Source organism: Notolabrus celidotus, chromosome 22, assembly GCF_009762535.1.
Source record: "Notolabrus celidotus isolate fNotCel1 chromosome 22, fNotCel1.pri, whole genome shotgun sequence".
In the NCBI taxonomy this organism is placed as follows: Eukaryota; Metazoa; Chordata; class Actinopteri; order Labriformes; family Labridae; genus Notolabrus; species Notolabrus celidotus.
Window position 1 is genome coordinate 21,414,577 of NC_048293.1, and position 17,707 is coordinate 21,432,283.

General features: G+C 45.2%; 1 protein-coding gene across 1 annotated transcript in view; it reads right to left on the reverse strand.

Annotated features, from left to right (window-relative positions):
- Nucleotides 1-13,193, reverse strand: part of daam2 (dishevelled associated activator of morphogenesis 2) — a 125,000-nt gene extending 111,807 nt beyond the window's left edge. Inside the window, exon 1 of the mRNA XM_034675073.1 lies at nucleotides 12,943-13,193. The gene's annotated coding sequence lies outside the window, so the exon portion shown is untranslated. The remainder of the gene's footprint in view (nucleotides 1-12,942) is intronic.
- Nucleotides 13,194-17,707: the final 4,514 nt, after the last annotated feature.

A 17,707-nucleotide genomic window follows, 5' to 3' on the forward strand; every position in this document is an offset into this window, starting at 1 on the left:
AAACTTGTGATCAACTCTCAGAGTTAAGCCTGAGTTGTGCAAACTCCAGAGAGTGTTTTTTATCTCTGGCTCCAAAAGGTGGAAAAAAGACCAGATAGAAAAACTAAGGCTTCCGTTTTCTTACGTGGCTCCAGCTGCTCTCTCGGCAACAACCAGGGGAGTGAGAGATAAAAAATGTTGACGATTTCCTGCCTCACAGTGCCGCGCTCCCCAAGCGTCCGCTGGTTTCTGTACTGCGGCCTGTTGTCAAGACAACCTGGCAGGGATCAGGGCTCAGGACGAGAGCGGCGGTGATTCAGGGAAGAGAAGAAGTGTGTGAGGGAGGGAGGGAGGGAACGGGTTGGGAGCACATTTAGTGTTTCCTCACAAACATATATAACAGTTTTCCGTATAAAGACGGCTCAACTACTCTCCAAAATGTCAGCTTTCAAAAGATGAAGTCCACGTCTCTGTGTGCCATTTTAATATCCCCAATCACTGGTACTTAATTGTGCATTTAAGGGATTCTGTCAGTCAGCACAGCAGGAGGGGGGGTGGGTGGGGGATGGTTGACATGAACGTCTGTATGGGGTGATATTACAGCACTGACGTCGGCACCAAGAGTCTGGCCTGTTCGCCTAATACCTCTAATCCACCCCCCACCGCCCCACGTCAATCCCAGTGGATGTGGTCAAGGGCACGGTGCATCAGTGCCACTGTGCCCTTGACCCCCCTCTCCCCATTTCACCTCTTTCTCCCTCTCTGATAATCACAATATCTTTCAAAGTCCTCACGCTACATGGTCCGGCTAATCCCCGCGGCGGCGGGACAATGTGAAGGTGGGGGGTGAAGAGAGGGAGGGGGGGGGTGGGGTGATAATGGACTTTAAAAAGCCATTTTCTCGATGGATCACTGCCTGAGGAAATATCAAGGGCCTGATGCTACATGGAAATGGGCAGCTCATCTCAGCTGTTAAGAGAGAAAGAGAGAGAGAGAGAGAGAGAGAGAGAGAGAGAGAGAGAGAGAGAGAGAGAGAGAGAGAGAGAGAGAGAGAGAGAGAGAGAGAGAGAGAGAGAGAGGGCAGATATCCAACTCTGGGAGCTTTAAAGGGTTATTCTGCTACTTTTAAACCTGACGCCTTGTTAACAAATGCCTTTATTACCTATATACATATATATAAAAGCTGTTTTGGGATTACTCTTGTAGATAGCTTCAGCGAGCAGCCATAAAACAGGCTTTAAAGGCTGCAATGTCATGCATCCGGTGATTGATCCAGGAACCCACTACATGATGATTTTGTCACCGTTTCACAACCCTTCTTCTGGATTCTTTAAAGCCACCAGATTCAACTGATTCAGTAAGCAGCAAAGCTCAGAAGCAGGGATGAGGATTGTTCAAATGAGACGACAGTACTTCCTATAAGTCATCTTTCTGACCTGACCTTGAACACATCATAATGTAACCTTGCCTCACCTCGTTTAGTTAACTAAGTAGCTTTTCTCCTGCTGATTTCCACGTTGGTTTGCCATTTTTGACTGACAGGACGTGCTGCAAAGTTTGGATAGAGGAGGAGGAAGACCGTCCTGCAGCAGCAGACAGACGGTCACTGGTTGTGCAGTTTGGTTTCATGTAATGCACGATGTTGATGTGCTTGGCCATGCAGATTTTTCTCCCCTTTGCAAGAACATATTTTGTAACATAAACTGCATTTCATCTCCTTAAGCTTTGCCTTAATGGAATGAAGCCAAACGTTAGACCTCTCCAGCCATCACCTGATCTTTATAGTTTAACACCTGTTGGCTGGAAGGTCAGGTTTGTTTTAAGAGGATGTATTCTGCTCATTTTCAGGCTTCATATTGTCCCTCTGATATCTCTGTTCTAGCTCTGCATGATTTCAAGAAACTCTTGATTTCACTTCAGTTTCATTTGAAATAACCGTCTCTTTAAGGCCACAGAAAACACCATCAGCAGCACATTGAGACTATATGTGGTACTGGATGATGATGATGATGATGATGATGATGATGATGATGATGATGATCGCAATAGCAAAGAACTTCATGCATAACCAATCAATAAGTCGATGGGAGGATGAGGAAGAGACTGCTTGAAATTGTAAAAGAAACTGAACACAGCTTCATTTTTTCAACCCATGTCATCACAAAAGTGCACAAACAAGTTTCCCTGGACTCATAAACAAACATAAACAAACCTGTATGGTCACAATGCTCATAGATACAGAAAGTACCAAAAATAACCTCCTCTCCATGGTTGCTAGGACATGGCTGGGTCATTTGAGTTTCCCCCGCTGGCTCCTGCGGTTTGTTTACCCCCACACTTCCTGAATGCTGATGGCAGATAGTCTCCTGGTTTACACAAGTGAAGAGAGAAGAAAAACAGCCCACTGCTCTGAGAGGCTGCAGGAACCAGGAGGAGGAGGACGAGAGGAGGGGGAGGCGGGTTGTTCCCAGTAACCAAGGGAGCAGCACCAAGGGGGTCACCTGATGTCCACATGAGATGTTTGTCATGTGGAAATGTGGCGTGGATATCAGAGGAGGAGGACAGGCTTCCTCTTGGTCTGCAAAACTCAAACAAGACTCAGAGTCTGCACGAGAGCCTGTTTCACATCCGTCGTGATCAAAAAGAAAGGATGTCTCATTTACAGCAGGAGGAGGTGAATAGACAAAGCTCCACAGGTGACTGTAAACATAACAGGAGTGTATAACGGGTGGGAGGGGCGGATGATGAAGAACACCCACGGATGCTAAATCTGGGATAAAGACACAATTTATAAAGCAGCACAAATAAACGCCTTGCCTTTCAACGCTCCATTTGAAGTGCACTGCCAGTTCAAAAACCTGCTCCAGATCACTCTGCCTCTCCGGAGGGATGAAAGCAAAAAGGCCCCATTTCAACAAGCCTCTCCTGAGACAGACCTCTATTCATACGGCCTCTGAATGCTTCAGTTGTTGCCAACCGCGCGGTTTGTCGCTGGGCGAACAGGACTTTTTGTAAAGAACTTGCCGGGGATGAAGGATCCGTGGCTCGGGTCCACCGTTCAGATTGTGTTTGTTTGGTTACTCGATCGCAAAAAAGGACAGGGCCATTTGTTATCATTCTCTGATCCTTAACCGCATCTGCTCATCCGTCACAAAACCCCAAACACAGCGAGATGGCAGTGAGGTCAGATGATGCATTACAGACGCAGAGTGAGTCTGAGGGAAACGCTAAAAGTGCCCGTCACAGCTTTCTGTTGGACTTAAGAGCTTTGAAGTGAACCATAAAGTCATTACATGATTGGAAAGAAATGCATGGGAAGATATAGGAGCCAAATTTAGTAATCCCAAAGACTTAGCGAGAATTATGACGCTGCTGAGCGTATAAAATGTTTTACGGTTTAGTAATGGTCTTCGCTTTGAAACATGTGAGATCACCGGGGAGAATTTGTGTAACCCTGTACGTTTAGAACAATATTTCTTCCTCAGGCCTTAGCTTATACTTGTACGGCCTCCAAACGGCGCAGGTGAAGATGGGATAAGATTATTATGATTGAAGACTAGAGGATAGGTAAATCTACATCTTAAATCTTAGTTAAGTCCTGCAGCCTTAAAGCACCGTGATAAAAGCCATTCGTCAAACCAGTACTGTGAATTACAGTTGCAGAACGGAGGTGGAAGGTTTGTTTGGCTTGTTTTATCTTCAGTGAAGTCATACAAGTTCTACATTTGTTGGTCAGTGGAGTCAAACACAAGCAACTCAAAGAGTCTGAGAGCTTTTATTAACACGAGGGTTGGGAAATGAGCACTGAATTTGCAAATCATGCAGAGTGAATCGTAGAAACGATGATGGCATTGGTGCTGTGGAGGTGGGGATTGGAGGTTGTACATATGCAGTGTAGGAGGAACAGCATAACAAGCAGTAAGCCTTACAAAAACAGATCCCAAAATAACCAAACCGAAGGAACCACAGAACAAACGAGGATGGACGGGGAGGGTAGAGTGACTCCAGGACGCTCTCTGCTGAAGTCAGTAGGGCTGATCATATTCTTTGACCATCACAACTGTGATGTGTGCATGCAATAGTCACATTGCAGGATGGGCAATGTCAGTCATGTGACTTGAAACATGCTGTGCTGTCACCACCTTCCTGTTTCTATGATTGATCCGCTGCTTCCATCACAGGCTCCCCAGTAAACGTTGGATTAAGTGAGACAGGTTTTAAGACACTCATCCCAACTTGACCCCAGAGTCTTTACCTTAGGCATTTTTGGACAGGAGGAACTTTACCCCGGAACTACGTGCGTTTCGATCGGTGGACCCAGGGTCTAACTTTAGTTCAGGGATAGATAATCTCCCCCCTAAAAAGCCCCTGCTAGGGTTGTAGTACTTTTCAAAGGTCCCAGGGCTTTTGGGGGGCGGGGCCTGCAATGCTGAACGTGTCTAATTGGTAGATTAACCGCAGTGTTTTTATTCTGCCCGCCGTCCACAATAACATCACACACATCTGTGATTCACTTGATTTCTCTTTCCTTCATTAGTTTTTATTTGTTCTATCTTTTTTGAATGTGTGTGTACTTTTCAAAAGAAGAAGCTGTGATTCTCTTGATTTAGCAGCTTGTAACAGTAGTCTTCTCTCAGCCCCACCGTGAATGCGTCTCTCCCGGTGTTACGGTTTTAAAAGTGACCCTGTAAACTGGAGACCTTCAGCTGAACGTGTCAGTGTTTGTGGAGTTTACACAGCTGTTGAAACACAGAGGGAGTTCCTGGGAATGCAAACTAGTTTAGTTTTTATTAAGATTTCAAAATATCCTCATCAGATATTTAATGATCGTCTAAAGACGTTTATGAGGGATGCATCCGGCTGAGAGTCTGCAGTTAACAGGGTCCCCAGAAAAGACCCCAGAACTCTTGTGGGAATGCACCTCTTTAGTGTCAACACCTGTAGCGCATGGACATGTTACATGACTAAGGACTGGAGTTCAGTATGATAGTTAACTGAGTAACATAACAGGATTAATGAATGGTAGATTCAAACAATGGATGATGCATTTGTCTGTGCAGTATCGAGTGACACTGACATGAACCCTGTCTTAAAGAGGGGAATCCCATGAAACACAAGTGAAAATAAAACAGTGCCAACATCCAAATGTGAAAATGAAAGCAAACTGATGCCAACCGCAGCTGAGTCACAATCACAAACGACCTTTAGAATATGAAAGCCACAAACTTATTCTAATGAGGTAATTCCCTTGGTCATAACGGCTCACTGTCCATGAAGCAGAGCCGGTCTCATTAACAAAAGTGCAAGCTCAGAGCTATAAACTTCACCTATCTGCAGGACTCTGCAGGAGCCGCCAAAGTAAACCCACCACAGACCTGGTCCACTCCCAGAACTCTCTTTTTACGAATCCACGTCTCCAGCTCCGATCATTTACAGTGATTCAGTGGTAAGGACTTCTTTTTGCCAGGGCTTTTAAATCACTGTGCTGAAAGGCCTGAAGGTTCCCCGGCCGCTGAAAAGACGGAACTGAAAGGACGGGGGACAAACCTGGCTGTTATGGAAGGGGGACAGGTCACACAAACAGATGGAATGGGGGTTTAGATTCAAAAGACCTGGATGGGGATTTATACTGTCACTACTCTGTGTTGCTGAGAGGAGGAAGGCCTCAGAGAAACGGCTGGGCTCTGACTCTCCAAGCACGGAGGACCCCAAGGGAAAAAGCAGCCCAGAGAGCGGGGGACTCTCACGGACAGTTGAGAAATTTTCCCACAATCAAACACACAAACAGAGCCGCACAGGGCAGCGGAGGGGACCCCTGTCCACCGAGGAGACGAAGGGAGGGAGGGAGCAGGAAGATCTGACAGTTACAATAACAGAGCCAAAAGAAGAACATGCAATGCCATATCTCTTCTGAGGAGGCCCCATGTGCTGTGTGCGATCCACAGACACACACTGTTTATAAAAGATACTCTGTGGGCAAACCTGAGACTCACTTTCTTACAAGAATCAAGTCACCTAAAGTCGATTTTAGAAACTCAATGATCTGGTTTGACCCTCTACCAGATGATTTAACCAAACCTGCACCGTTCATTGGTAAATGACCTCATTAAGGTAATCTGTTTTAAGCACAAATACCATCTGCCAGGCATTAAATGGGGTGTCAGGCCACTGAGGACATCTGGATTGGTAATGTTGAGGCTAATTTAGGACGGATTTGATCCTGGGAAACAAACAATCCATGATAAAAACTCAAGGACAACAATCTGGGCCGAATGATTCGTCGTCAGTTTGGCAACAGAGATCAAATCTACTCTGAGGAAAGTCTGGTTGAAGAGGAACCGGCTGAACTTTGTTTGTTAGGTTTCAGGCAAAACAAAGCCACATGGATCCAGGCGGACTCTGAAAGCAAGGAGCTGACAAAATCTAAAACATATAACCATGAGCGCTCTGCAAAGGGCCAGCCAGGCAGTCGCACCAGGTCACAGGTCAAAGGTCACCTTTCCCTGCAATATGTTGAGTCTATTCACAACAAAAACATGTCTGACCTCTGACACAGAGTGCTGCATCTATATAATGACTGAAGTTTACACAGCTTTGTGTCCACAGGTCCTTTTGGCGTGTTACAAAACAAAAAGTTTGGGTCCTAAATCCAAGCTGAGACCTCGGCTGAGAGCTGAGCTGATATCTTTGTGCTCTCAGTTTGCAGCCGTGTATCCCACTGTCTTCAACCAAAGCCACACTAACCATTTTTAATCCTGCTGATTGATGTCCTTCCTCTTGGAAATCTAAAGGTTGCATCTTGGGAAATGTGGCATGCAAGCCTCCCTTCGAGCGGGTCGGCGAAAGTCTTCAAACTTCCTTTTATAGAAGTAACCCCCCGAGCTGGATATCATAGCCATTAAAAATAAGAAGCTGGTATGCAGCGGGGGGAGAAAATAAACATCCACACTGCTCCGTTATCTCCACCCAGCTGTGCAGTTTAGGGGACGATCCTGAGAGATGATGTCAAGCTGGCATTGCGTTACTGTTTAAATAGTGTTCCTGTAATTTTAAGAGAGTACGAATTCATTCAAGTGGAGGAATACAACTCTACTGAAGGCTGACCATGAACCAGGCATGCATGCCAGTGATGCTGCAGACAGAACAGAAGGTCAGAGCCGAACATTTAAGAAAGACATGAAGGGCATAAACGAGTAGAGGGTTTTGAGGAGTACCTCCAGGTGCAATGTTTCCAGCTCATTTCAGTGAATCTGAGATGCTGAGGTGAAGGGAAACCTGCAGCCCAGAGGATACGGGGGACTGACGAACTGGAGGTTTGATAAACGGTTCCACATGTGCTCCAGATCCCCAGTGAAAGAGCTGCTTTGTGCAAAGCGAGGTAGCACGCGCGCAGGTCCCGAGTGGAACCCCCCCGCCGCCGCCTCCCTTTACCTTCAATCTACTGACAAAACCTATCCGGCCCTCTCTCTGTGGCTCAGGGTAATATTAGCCAACTGCAGAGGGCGGGAGCACGACGCTGGAGTCTCAACCCTCCGTCCAGCAGTCTATTTTGACGGGAGCTAATTGCCTGTGACTGCGTGGAGACAGGGGACTGAAACAACCATTGCATTGAGTTAGCTGTCTGGAGGGGGTGCAGGAGGGTAGAAGGGACCAAGGTTGGGAGAGGGAGGGGGTGCAGGGAGCTGTCGGGAAGTGAAGACATATTAGGATACTCTCCACCTCCATTACCCTCAGTGCTAAATCATCCTGCTGATAGCAAAATAATTCCTGGAGACATTAAAGAGGCAATCTAACGTGAACACCTGCTCCCTGTGTGTTTAGCTCTGATATGACTGAAGGAACCAATCATCCGGCTTCATGCACATTTAATGACGCAAATGACCGGCTTTACTGCGAGCACACCTCCATGGAACAGGAATAATGCCTCATGAAACCCAGACCAAACAAACCTCTATCGTAACCCTTACTGTGTCTAAAACCACAACAGAAGCTCAAGTTCACAAAGGCCGGCTGCGGTGACTTCCTCTGTTTATGACATTTTAACGAACCTCACGGTTGCATAACGTGATTTTTTTATATCTGCAGAGCGAGTGGGTATGTGTGACAGGAAATTAGAGTATAGAGACAAATTAAAGAGGAGGGAAGAGGAGAGCGAGGGGTGCAAAATGTCCTGTTTGATTTAACAAAGCCCATTGGACAAGAGGTTTCCTCCCTCGACGAAACAAGACATCACATGACACACGGCCCTTACTTTTTCCACAAAGGATGGTGAATTTTACTACACAGAGCACAAAAACTAGAGTGCCAATTCCTGTTCAGATGCTATCACTTCACTGCTTCACAGTCGTGTAACTCCCATCCTGATCAGGTGCCGATAGTTCCAGTTATCGTCCTGCCATGCTCCATATCCTGTCTAAAGGCACCAAATCTCTGCAGATTAAGAAAATGGAAGACCCCACACATGACGACAAATACTCTTGAGTCAAACAGTCACCAAGAACGAGAGTCTAAAAACTGGAAAACTCTCAAAATCTTAGCAGTCAAACTCGACTCCTCTGGATTGAAATGTGGCAGGCGGCAGGAAGCCAGATCACAAGTATTGAAGATGTTGAGTATTCATGATTTAAAATAGGTGAAGCCATGATGTCTTTTCAAGCAGATCAATGCAACTCTTAACATACCGCACGCCACAGAAAACCTGACAAGATAACCATTACAGCCTTTAAAAATCAGGCCTTTGCGTACTCTAGTTGGACCCAGGAATCAGGACTGAAATCAGCTAGCTTCTTAGTTCTTCACCTATATCTACTGCCACTATGTGAACTTATCATGCCTCCACTAATTCAAGATACTGGATTACATGAATCAGGTTAGTGCATTCACATTTCCATCTTTAGACACTCCAGGCAGATGTTCACACAGTAACTGTTCTGGATCTACGTGGTTACCTCCTGCTGCAAAAACAAACCTGTGAACTAACCACCTTCTTTACTTTCACATGTCTTCGTGCCAGATAAGTCCAAGAACTCGGGCTCAGGGGTTCATGACCACTGGTGACTGAGGACTCGGAGGAGAGGAAGGGGGAGTGTACACGCAATGCTGTTTTAACAGACGCACCACTATAGGATTAAACCCTCAAAGCTAATTACTCCCAGACTCCTACCCTCTGTGTGAGAAACTCGGCACAGATACCGAGAGCCAGCTGCCTGTCTGTGCAGAGAGAAGTGGGCCGTGAAGAGGAAGAGGAAGAGGAAGCACTCACGGATCAGTGCTGAACAGGTGACGTGATGATGAGTGTCGCATGATTCATCAGATATCACATTTGGAGCAATGAGTGTTGAAATGAAGAGTTTAGAGTAACATATGATGTGTTTCTAGACTGTAGAAGGAGCCCGACAAGCATATTCTGAGACATTCAGAGTCTGACTGCAGCAGCTACAACTACAACTATCATCTCTCTCTCTCTCTCTCTCTCTGTCTTCACCTCCCTCTATCCCTCTTTCCAACACAGTCTCAGCAGATGTGTGTGTAACATGAGTCTGGTCCTGCTGGAGGTTTCTGCCTGTTAAAGGAAGTTTGTCCTTGCCACTGTAACTTGCTAAATGCCGCAAAGTGCTCTGCTCATGGTGGATTAAGATGAGATCAGACTGAGTCCTGTCTGTAAGATGGGACTGTGACAGTTTCTCTCCATCCTTTGTGAGAACGGAGACTTGAACGTGAGGCTGAGGCTTCAGGTGCGAGAATCTAGTATCTAGTATCACATCAAAGTTTAAAATGCTGGTACTGAGACAGCCTTAGGTTCTTTGGCAGACACAAGGACATTCCTCTGCAGAGGTTAGGGTTCATTAAGTGTAATGAAGGGATCTAATCAAGCAGCAACCTCCGGCCCCGAGAATTGAAGCCAATTTGGAAGTGCTAAAAACTGCAGTTCATCAAGGATCCGCCTGAGGCTGGCTCCGGAAGTACAAGAAACCACATACACACTAATTCAAAAGAGCTGATCTTTACAGCAGAAATAAACATGTTTACAGCCTGGTACAAAAAACAAGTGTAATCTGGATAGCTAATTTCTCGATCGGCACACACTGAACAGGGGTTGAATTTTTTCATAACACCATAATTTCAAAGATATTGAGATTACAAGTCTTCCAATGAGAGGCACAGCTGACTTGATTGACAGGCGGGATCACTGTAGCTGTTGGCTAGGAGGCCCAAAGCCTGCCTCTTTACGTTGACAGAAGTTATGTTGAGTTCAACATTTCCAATATGGCCGCCGCCGACAATTGGCTTCAAAACAGCGCTTCAGAAACAGATGGGTGACGTCAATCTAATCTAATCCATAAATGCTGTTAAAATGAACTACATGACTGTGTATCTATTTAACTGTTATCAGAAAGGAACAGTGTACTTAATTGGAGGGATCTCGCTGGAATAAATGTTATCCGCTCCTCATTTGGGCTCAAAGCCTCTGATGAACAACAAATCTGAAGATGAAGTTACAGGCTACAGCTGACAACCAATCAGTGAGCAGCTACAGATGTGTGCTTATTTTGAAGTCTGCATAAAATATGCAAAAAATCTGAGCAGCTAAGCCCTCCCTGCACGGCACACATACCTCCACCCTGCCTCACCAGTCTCTTACCTTACGGCCGTGAATGGCACAGGCGACTGCCAACCAAAACATCTGTCTGTGGCAGACGTGAGCAAACCTCTGCCTCAGTGGCTGGTTAGGAACAATGGACCTGTCTTCTCCCTGCTGGCTGCCCTTCACTGTAGCAGAGGAGCTCAGACTCAGCACGTACCAACACCTGGTTACCACACACAGCCACCCTAAGCCGAGTAAGGCTTCCAGTCATCCTTCCGCCACACAAACACACACAAACACACACACAACAGAAGTTCTGTGCTCTGGGTTTAGTCAGCAGGGGGACAACCAGGAGCACTGCACCTCAATCCTGTGGCCTTGTTACTCTTGGATCTCAGGCCTATTTTTCTTTCCTCCCTCCCCCTCTGAAAACACACAGGTAGCTGGACATGGATATGCACCATAATCAAAACAGTGGACCTAAAAATACGGCGGCCAAATTGCTGCAACAGCTGCTCTGGACCGACTTTACAGTAAACAGACAAGATTCCTGTTTTATATGTATGATTTTAATGCTCAAAGCTGAACCTGTGAAAAAGCTTACAGCGCATTAAAAGCTCAGTGGATTGCAGCTCTGCTCAGAGATATACAGCTGGCTATAGTGCAGGGCTTTTCAATAAATCCATCCTGCATTGATGTCCATTAACACAGAGTCTGTGGGCTTCAGTGGGCAGCTTATTCAAGTATGTGCATTTCACATTGTCGGGAATTCCTCCAGCAGCCTTACATGGTCAAATCCTGCAAGCCACTTACTCCCAACAGGTTAGCGTGATTAAAATGTAATTTCTACGTCATAATCCGCTCCAATCCTTTCACCCATATTTTGATTTTCTCTCTCCTCTTGTTACGTCTCTGAACTGTGGCCATAAACAGTTAAGGATCACTGTGGCTTACTTAACGCTCCCAAGCAGCACGATCTTGATCCAGTAGGAGGAATGTGGCAGATGCTAAGTACTCCTTAGGCAAAGCTGTGGGTGAGGAGGAGGAGGAGGACGACAACGACGATGAAGGGGGGGTGAGTTTTTTTGCTCAGCGTGGAGCTGTTGCTTGTAAAGCTTCAACAAATGACCCAAAGCTGCGTCGCTGCCAGATGTTCAGTTTCAGATTGAATAGCTCTTGATGACTTTACATCCTGTAAACGGACTTCTCCTGCAGGGTTTCAGAGGAATGGATGCCCCCAAGTGTGCAAAAATTCGCCTCCATTTCCTGATTACAAATGCAGAATGTTGTGTTGTCTTTAATCCAGGACAGAAAACACTTCAGACACTATACTGTGAAGGACTCAAGTCTTTCCCAATCTCCTCTGCCGGGATTCATTCACTCATTCTTCATACTCAGACCTCTGTGTTATAAAGAGACACCTGTTTTCTGTTACAGGAAGAAACACTCTGACGTGCTGATGTTCATCAGCTGCAGCCAAATATAGCTCAGGAGAACAGGATTTACTGCCCACTGCAAGAAGGATCAATCAGGGGAGGTATTTTGCTTTAATATTGAGTAAAAGTCAGTTTTTATGCAAACATGAAGACCTCTGATGAAGACTAGTTAATTAAAGTCTCCTTATCCTTGTTAGATCTAATGAAATGATGAATTCAGGAGGATGGAGAAGCTCACTGAGACAGAATCTGTCACTGTATGAGATTTAAACAACACATGATATGAATAGACATTTTTTGCAGCATGACTGAGGCAGGCTGTGTGGTGACAGCGCAGCGCCCTCTGTGGACGCTCAGTGGACCTGCACGTCTGTCAGGTTTAGCCCAGTGAACGCACCGCCGCCTGATATCGAGGTCAAATGCAAAGCACGTAATGTGAAGGCTCAGTGCTGTCCATCACTGTATCACACATCAACACAAACCTCTGACCAAATCCAGGGTTGTATCATTACGCGTCAAATCTGGAGCGTCTCCTGCTGTCATGCGCAGAGCTGAAATGAACCAATATGCATCTGATGGCGGTCAACGTGTTACATTTGACGTGATTTAGGCCTATTTGCAGGGGTATACATGCACCCAGCAGACTGGCAGGGTCCAGATCAGGTGCTGGGGCTTAATTGGCACGATTCACTAGGAAAACAGCAGCCTGGCAAACACGCATTTTCACCATAAACCACATGACCTGCTCTTTAATCCTTAAATGAAATGAAAACATGCAGGAGAAGGGAAAAAGTCCCTTCATAATGCACATGCCCGTGTACTATCTGTGCTTCCATGGCTCCCTGTGCGTCCACGGCTGCTGGAGGGAGAAACCGGAGGGCTGAGCACCATCACAAGGTACCGCTCACTTCACGCTGAATTACACTGAAATGTCAAACGTACCTTCTAGCTTGGTGTCGGAGAAACAATGTCAGCTCGATGTTAATAATCCCTTTTCCCTGTCAGGAGGAAAACACGGCCGGATTGTTCCTCACGGTGCTGTTTGGATAGAGAGCCGATGCCCCTGCGCTGCTTGTTCATTCAGCTGAATGATAGTGGAGAGCGAGGAGGACTGACAAGTCGGTCAAAACAGCAGCACCACGCCTCCCCTCTTAAAGCTACCGCATTCTGTCTCTCTGTCTGTCTCACCTTCTGCGTGGGTGTGTGTGTGTGTGTGTGTGTGTGTGTGTGCACAGATGGTGATGAAGATATCTCACAATTTACGCAAATCAGAAATACAAATATGTGTGTTGTGTTTTTATTGCAGCAGATAACAAAGCAGACAGTTGCAGCATGACAACTTGAATGCATCCTGCAGGGAGACAGCTGAGGTGCAACACAGTAATGAAAAAGCAATAAGGCAGACACCTTTCATGTGGAAGCTTGCATCTGACAGCAGAAGGGAAGAGCATGATGGAAGGTTAAGAGTAGTCCAGTTGAAGGAAAGTAAAGCATGATTATTTTTTGGGGGGGGATTTACAATTTTATTGCTTTTTTCATCTTTTTGCAACAGTCATACAGAATTTCATAAACGCACAGAGCAGAAAGCAATTGTGTATCTGCTTCAATCAACAAACAGGAAATAACGAAAAATGACTAAACAAACAAATAAAATTGCAACAAAATAATGACACTGAAAATCAAGAATAAAAAACACAAATGCAGTTGACCGGGGGATTCGAACCAGGAACCTGTTGAGGCAACAGCACTACCCACTGCACCATCGTGCAGCTTAATTAAATAATTAATGAGTCCAATAAGAATAAAACATGCAATAAATCAGGATATATGATCTAGAACATGGCTGCCTGACATTAATAAACTGCTGCAAGGGCGACTTGTGAGTCAGGATGGATATGTAGCAACGTTAATTCACCCCCTCGTGAAAAAGTAACTTTTTAAAGGTTTTATTATAAAGGTTTGTGTGCAATTAGCATAAAAATGAGAATATTTTTCATAAGAGAAAGGTGAAAACTTTGGTCTCAGGCTGGAACTCAAAGATAAAAGAGCAGCATATCATAAAAGCTAAATCAAGCTGAAGGTTCATCATATTTGCTTCAATAAAAGCTGTGATTTTTTACTGCAAAGTCAAAAGGGTAACAATCCCCCCGGTCTCCCCTACTGCAGCTGAAACTGTATGACAGACTTCATGTTTGCAGATGAAATAAAGTAAAGGTCCTGCTGCTCGGGCTGCTAAGCATTTAATCCTCTGAAATATGAAGAAACAGGATGACTGGCTGTGTTTTGATCTCCTCACAGCTTGTAATCCTTCATTAATTGCAAACTCTGGGCATCAGCTCTGACCCGGGCTCAAACATGGGCATCAGTGCTGATTTCAGGAGTTTGAGAGTGAAACAAACCCACTGTGAGGTTTGGGGATCTGTGTGTGTGTGAGATAATTCCTCAGTAAGTTTGCCAAAGGTGAGATAGAGAAGTTAGTTTTCTAGAAGTGAGTTGAGTTGACTTCAAACTCTTTGCATTATGTAATATTTGCGTCTGTGTGTGACTATGCAAATGCAGGATCAGTCGCACTGAGACACCGCCTGGATGAATATATTGGAGCTACAGCTTCAGACTGATGCAGAATATTTATAGAGCGTGGCAACATATGACAGAGATGACTTCGTAATCTTCTGTGACAGAATCTAGGAGTTGAAAAGAAGGAACGTAATCCCAAGAGGGATTTCTATTTCACTCTGTAATGTATCATGTTACACACACACAAAGGCCAAAACACACACATGCATACCATGCCCAAACAGTGCACGGTGAACATGCATTAATGGAGATGTCTGAATGAGGTTCCAGCCCTGAGTAGTTGTGAGTTCTGTGCATTGCTAAAGGGAATCTCTTCAGCCACCACACTTCAACTGGGACTTGAACCAGCCACCCTCCCAAGCCCAAATCCTGCAGACTGAGCTACTGGACCCCCAATCTAAATCTGCTCAGAGTAGGCAATGGCATGCTCCCTACAATATAGTTCAAGGGCCATGTTTTATACTTGAGTAAAGACTCTAAATGAGCTGTTTTGAAAGACTCTTGCAGGGCCACTCATTTTGAGATTATGACTACATTTCTGAGGAGATTACACCACATTATGCTTTTAACATGAAGACAAACAAACAGAAGCAGCTTTAGACCACAGCTGCTCCGTGGTTTCTGTTATTTGCTGGGTTAGCATTACGAGCCAGCAGACAAGCAGCAAGACAGTTCCTTCCTACCTACCTTTTTCACAGGTCAACCACTAACCACCGCCTCGCTGACACTGCTAGTGACAGCAAGAAACCTTGATCATTTCCATGTTTGCTGTGAACTCTGTCAGCTGCTTATCCTCCTTCTCTCTTCTCCTCTTTACACCAAACAGTGTTGATGACGGGAGCTCCAGAAAATCTCATCATGTAATCCCATCATGAGACAATGGTCTGCAGCAGTGCAATCACTTCAAACATTAAGTGTAAGGCTGACTTAACGTATCTCATGTGAAGCAGTGGTCAACCTTGATGATGTTGCATTGTAGGAAATGAGGAGTCAAGTGTTTGTGGGGTGTGATCCATTCTTGCAGCTCATGGTATTTCAATCTTTGTTGTTTTGGCTTTTCAAAAACATCCCAGATTCTGTGCAACATCACTTTGCCTTCCTTTACAATAGACAAAAAGACACAACTCAAGTGTTTTTTGGAACATTTTTAAAGTTTGTGAGAAATGTGGATTCAGGATCTCGCTAGGGAAAGTCCTTTTTCTTTGACAGCTTGAGTGTTCAGGCAGACAAATCAAGCACACCTCAAACTGTTCAAATAATTTGAAACTTTATATCTTTTATGCTTGGGCCTGACGCTGCAGAGAGCCAAAACTAACAGATGTAGTTACAGGAGGATTTTCTGAGGGCCTGTCAGACAGGAGCCAGGTTGTTACTTTGGAGACAGGCTTGATTTGACTGGCCTGCAGATGTGAAAAAGTCCAGTCAACACCTTGAGATCTCGGGGGTGTCTGGCAGAACAGAAGCAGCTCTAAATTAATCCACACATGAGCATTTAGTATGGACAGACATGCATGCACCTCTGGCTTTTGTAGAGGGTTAAAAATGCACAGAAGCACACCCGAGCCTATAGGTATAGTCAGATTAGAATGTTTCCTTATATCAAAATATCTCCATTAGTCTTGAAAAGGACAAATACCGACATGTTTCTTTTTGTAACACTTTGTTGCAAATACTGAAAAGAGAAATTCCATAAATTCTCCACATGAAGATGAGTCTGTGTGTCACAGAGTTGTATCATGCCCTCCTCCTCTAAAGGGAGTTTGCACACTCTGAAACCTGATAATCTTACACTGATGTCATCAAGGTTTCTACAAACCGGACTGAGATTCTTCAAATTTCCAACAAAAACTTACAGATGTGTAATTAATTATTGCGTAATGTTTAGCCTTGACTCAGCCTTAACATCCAGGGAAATGTTTTTCCAAGACATGACGCAACAGTGACGTTGACCTTTGACCCTTGGGGCAAAGCATTTTATCCCACATCATCACTTATATCCCTCCTTCTCCACACAAGTGCAGCTCTCTCTCACATTTTTAAAGCTAACTTGATGTTTTAGAAGTCTCCTGAAGGTGAACGGGGCGTCGTGTTTATTTGCATACAGAGCAGGAAGGTGAGATCAGATCACAAGTGGCCACTGGAGACGCATTTGGAGATGCATACTGATGTTGAAGGTGAACGCTCGTACTTAAAGCTGTCCTGATCGGATCATGCAGCTTGCATGTTGATGCTGGGTCTGAAAACCCTGCCTATGGTTCCTTTACACCTGAGTCAGAGAGGTATCAGCACGAGGGGATTTAAACAAGGGGGATGCAATAAAATAAGTTTGGACGAAAGGCCTTAGCTTGATGATCTGTCAGGTCCCTAGTCTTCTTCCTTCCTTTTTCTTCTGTTTCCCTTTCCCTGTGTGTTTTTTCTGATTTTTCTGTTCACCTGGAGATGGGGGTGGACTCAACCAACCTTGGTGCAATCAAGTCTGCTCACCTGCTGCTAATCTACAATCAAGCCATCCACTCTGTCTGCACTACTTAAGCCCGGCTCAGTCCTCCACTCATCTCCAGATTGTCCGTTTACCAAGCGTGGTACTCAGCTCAGGCCGTCTTGAATTGTGTTTTTGAACTCCTTTTTTCCTTGAAAGAAACTAACTTTGTCTCTCCCTGTGACCAGATCTCCAAGCAACTTTCCTTAAACCAAACACCCAGCTTGTGAACCACAGCCAGCCACTCATCATCCATAGAGCACCCTGGAAACCTGAACTCTACCTGCAAGTCCTCTCTTTAAAACCCTGTTTTCATAATGTCATCCTTGCCTGTGGGTCCTAAACTGGATGTGTTACAACATGATCTTATTAAAATAAGTGCTGCTGTGACTCATACGCTTTCTAGCACCTTCATGGAGCATTTTCATTCACATGATGGGGTGCAGCTGATAGCTACGTTACAGACTTGCTTGTCAGGTCGACCTCCCAAGATGCCCTTGACCAGCAGCACTCACACCTCATCGCCTGAGTAACAGGCCTGCTGAATAAATGGCTGACGCTGTGAATGCGAGCGGGGAAAATTACCCCGGTAAGTGTGTCCATTCAGCCGTGTGAGTGATGATGGAAAATGAAAAGGCCGTGCTGAGAGGG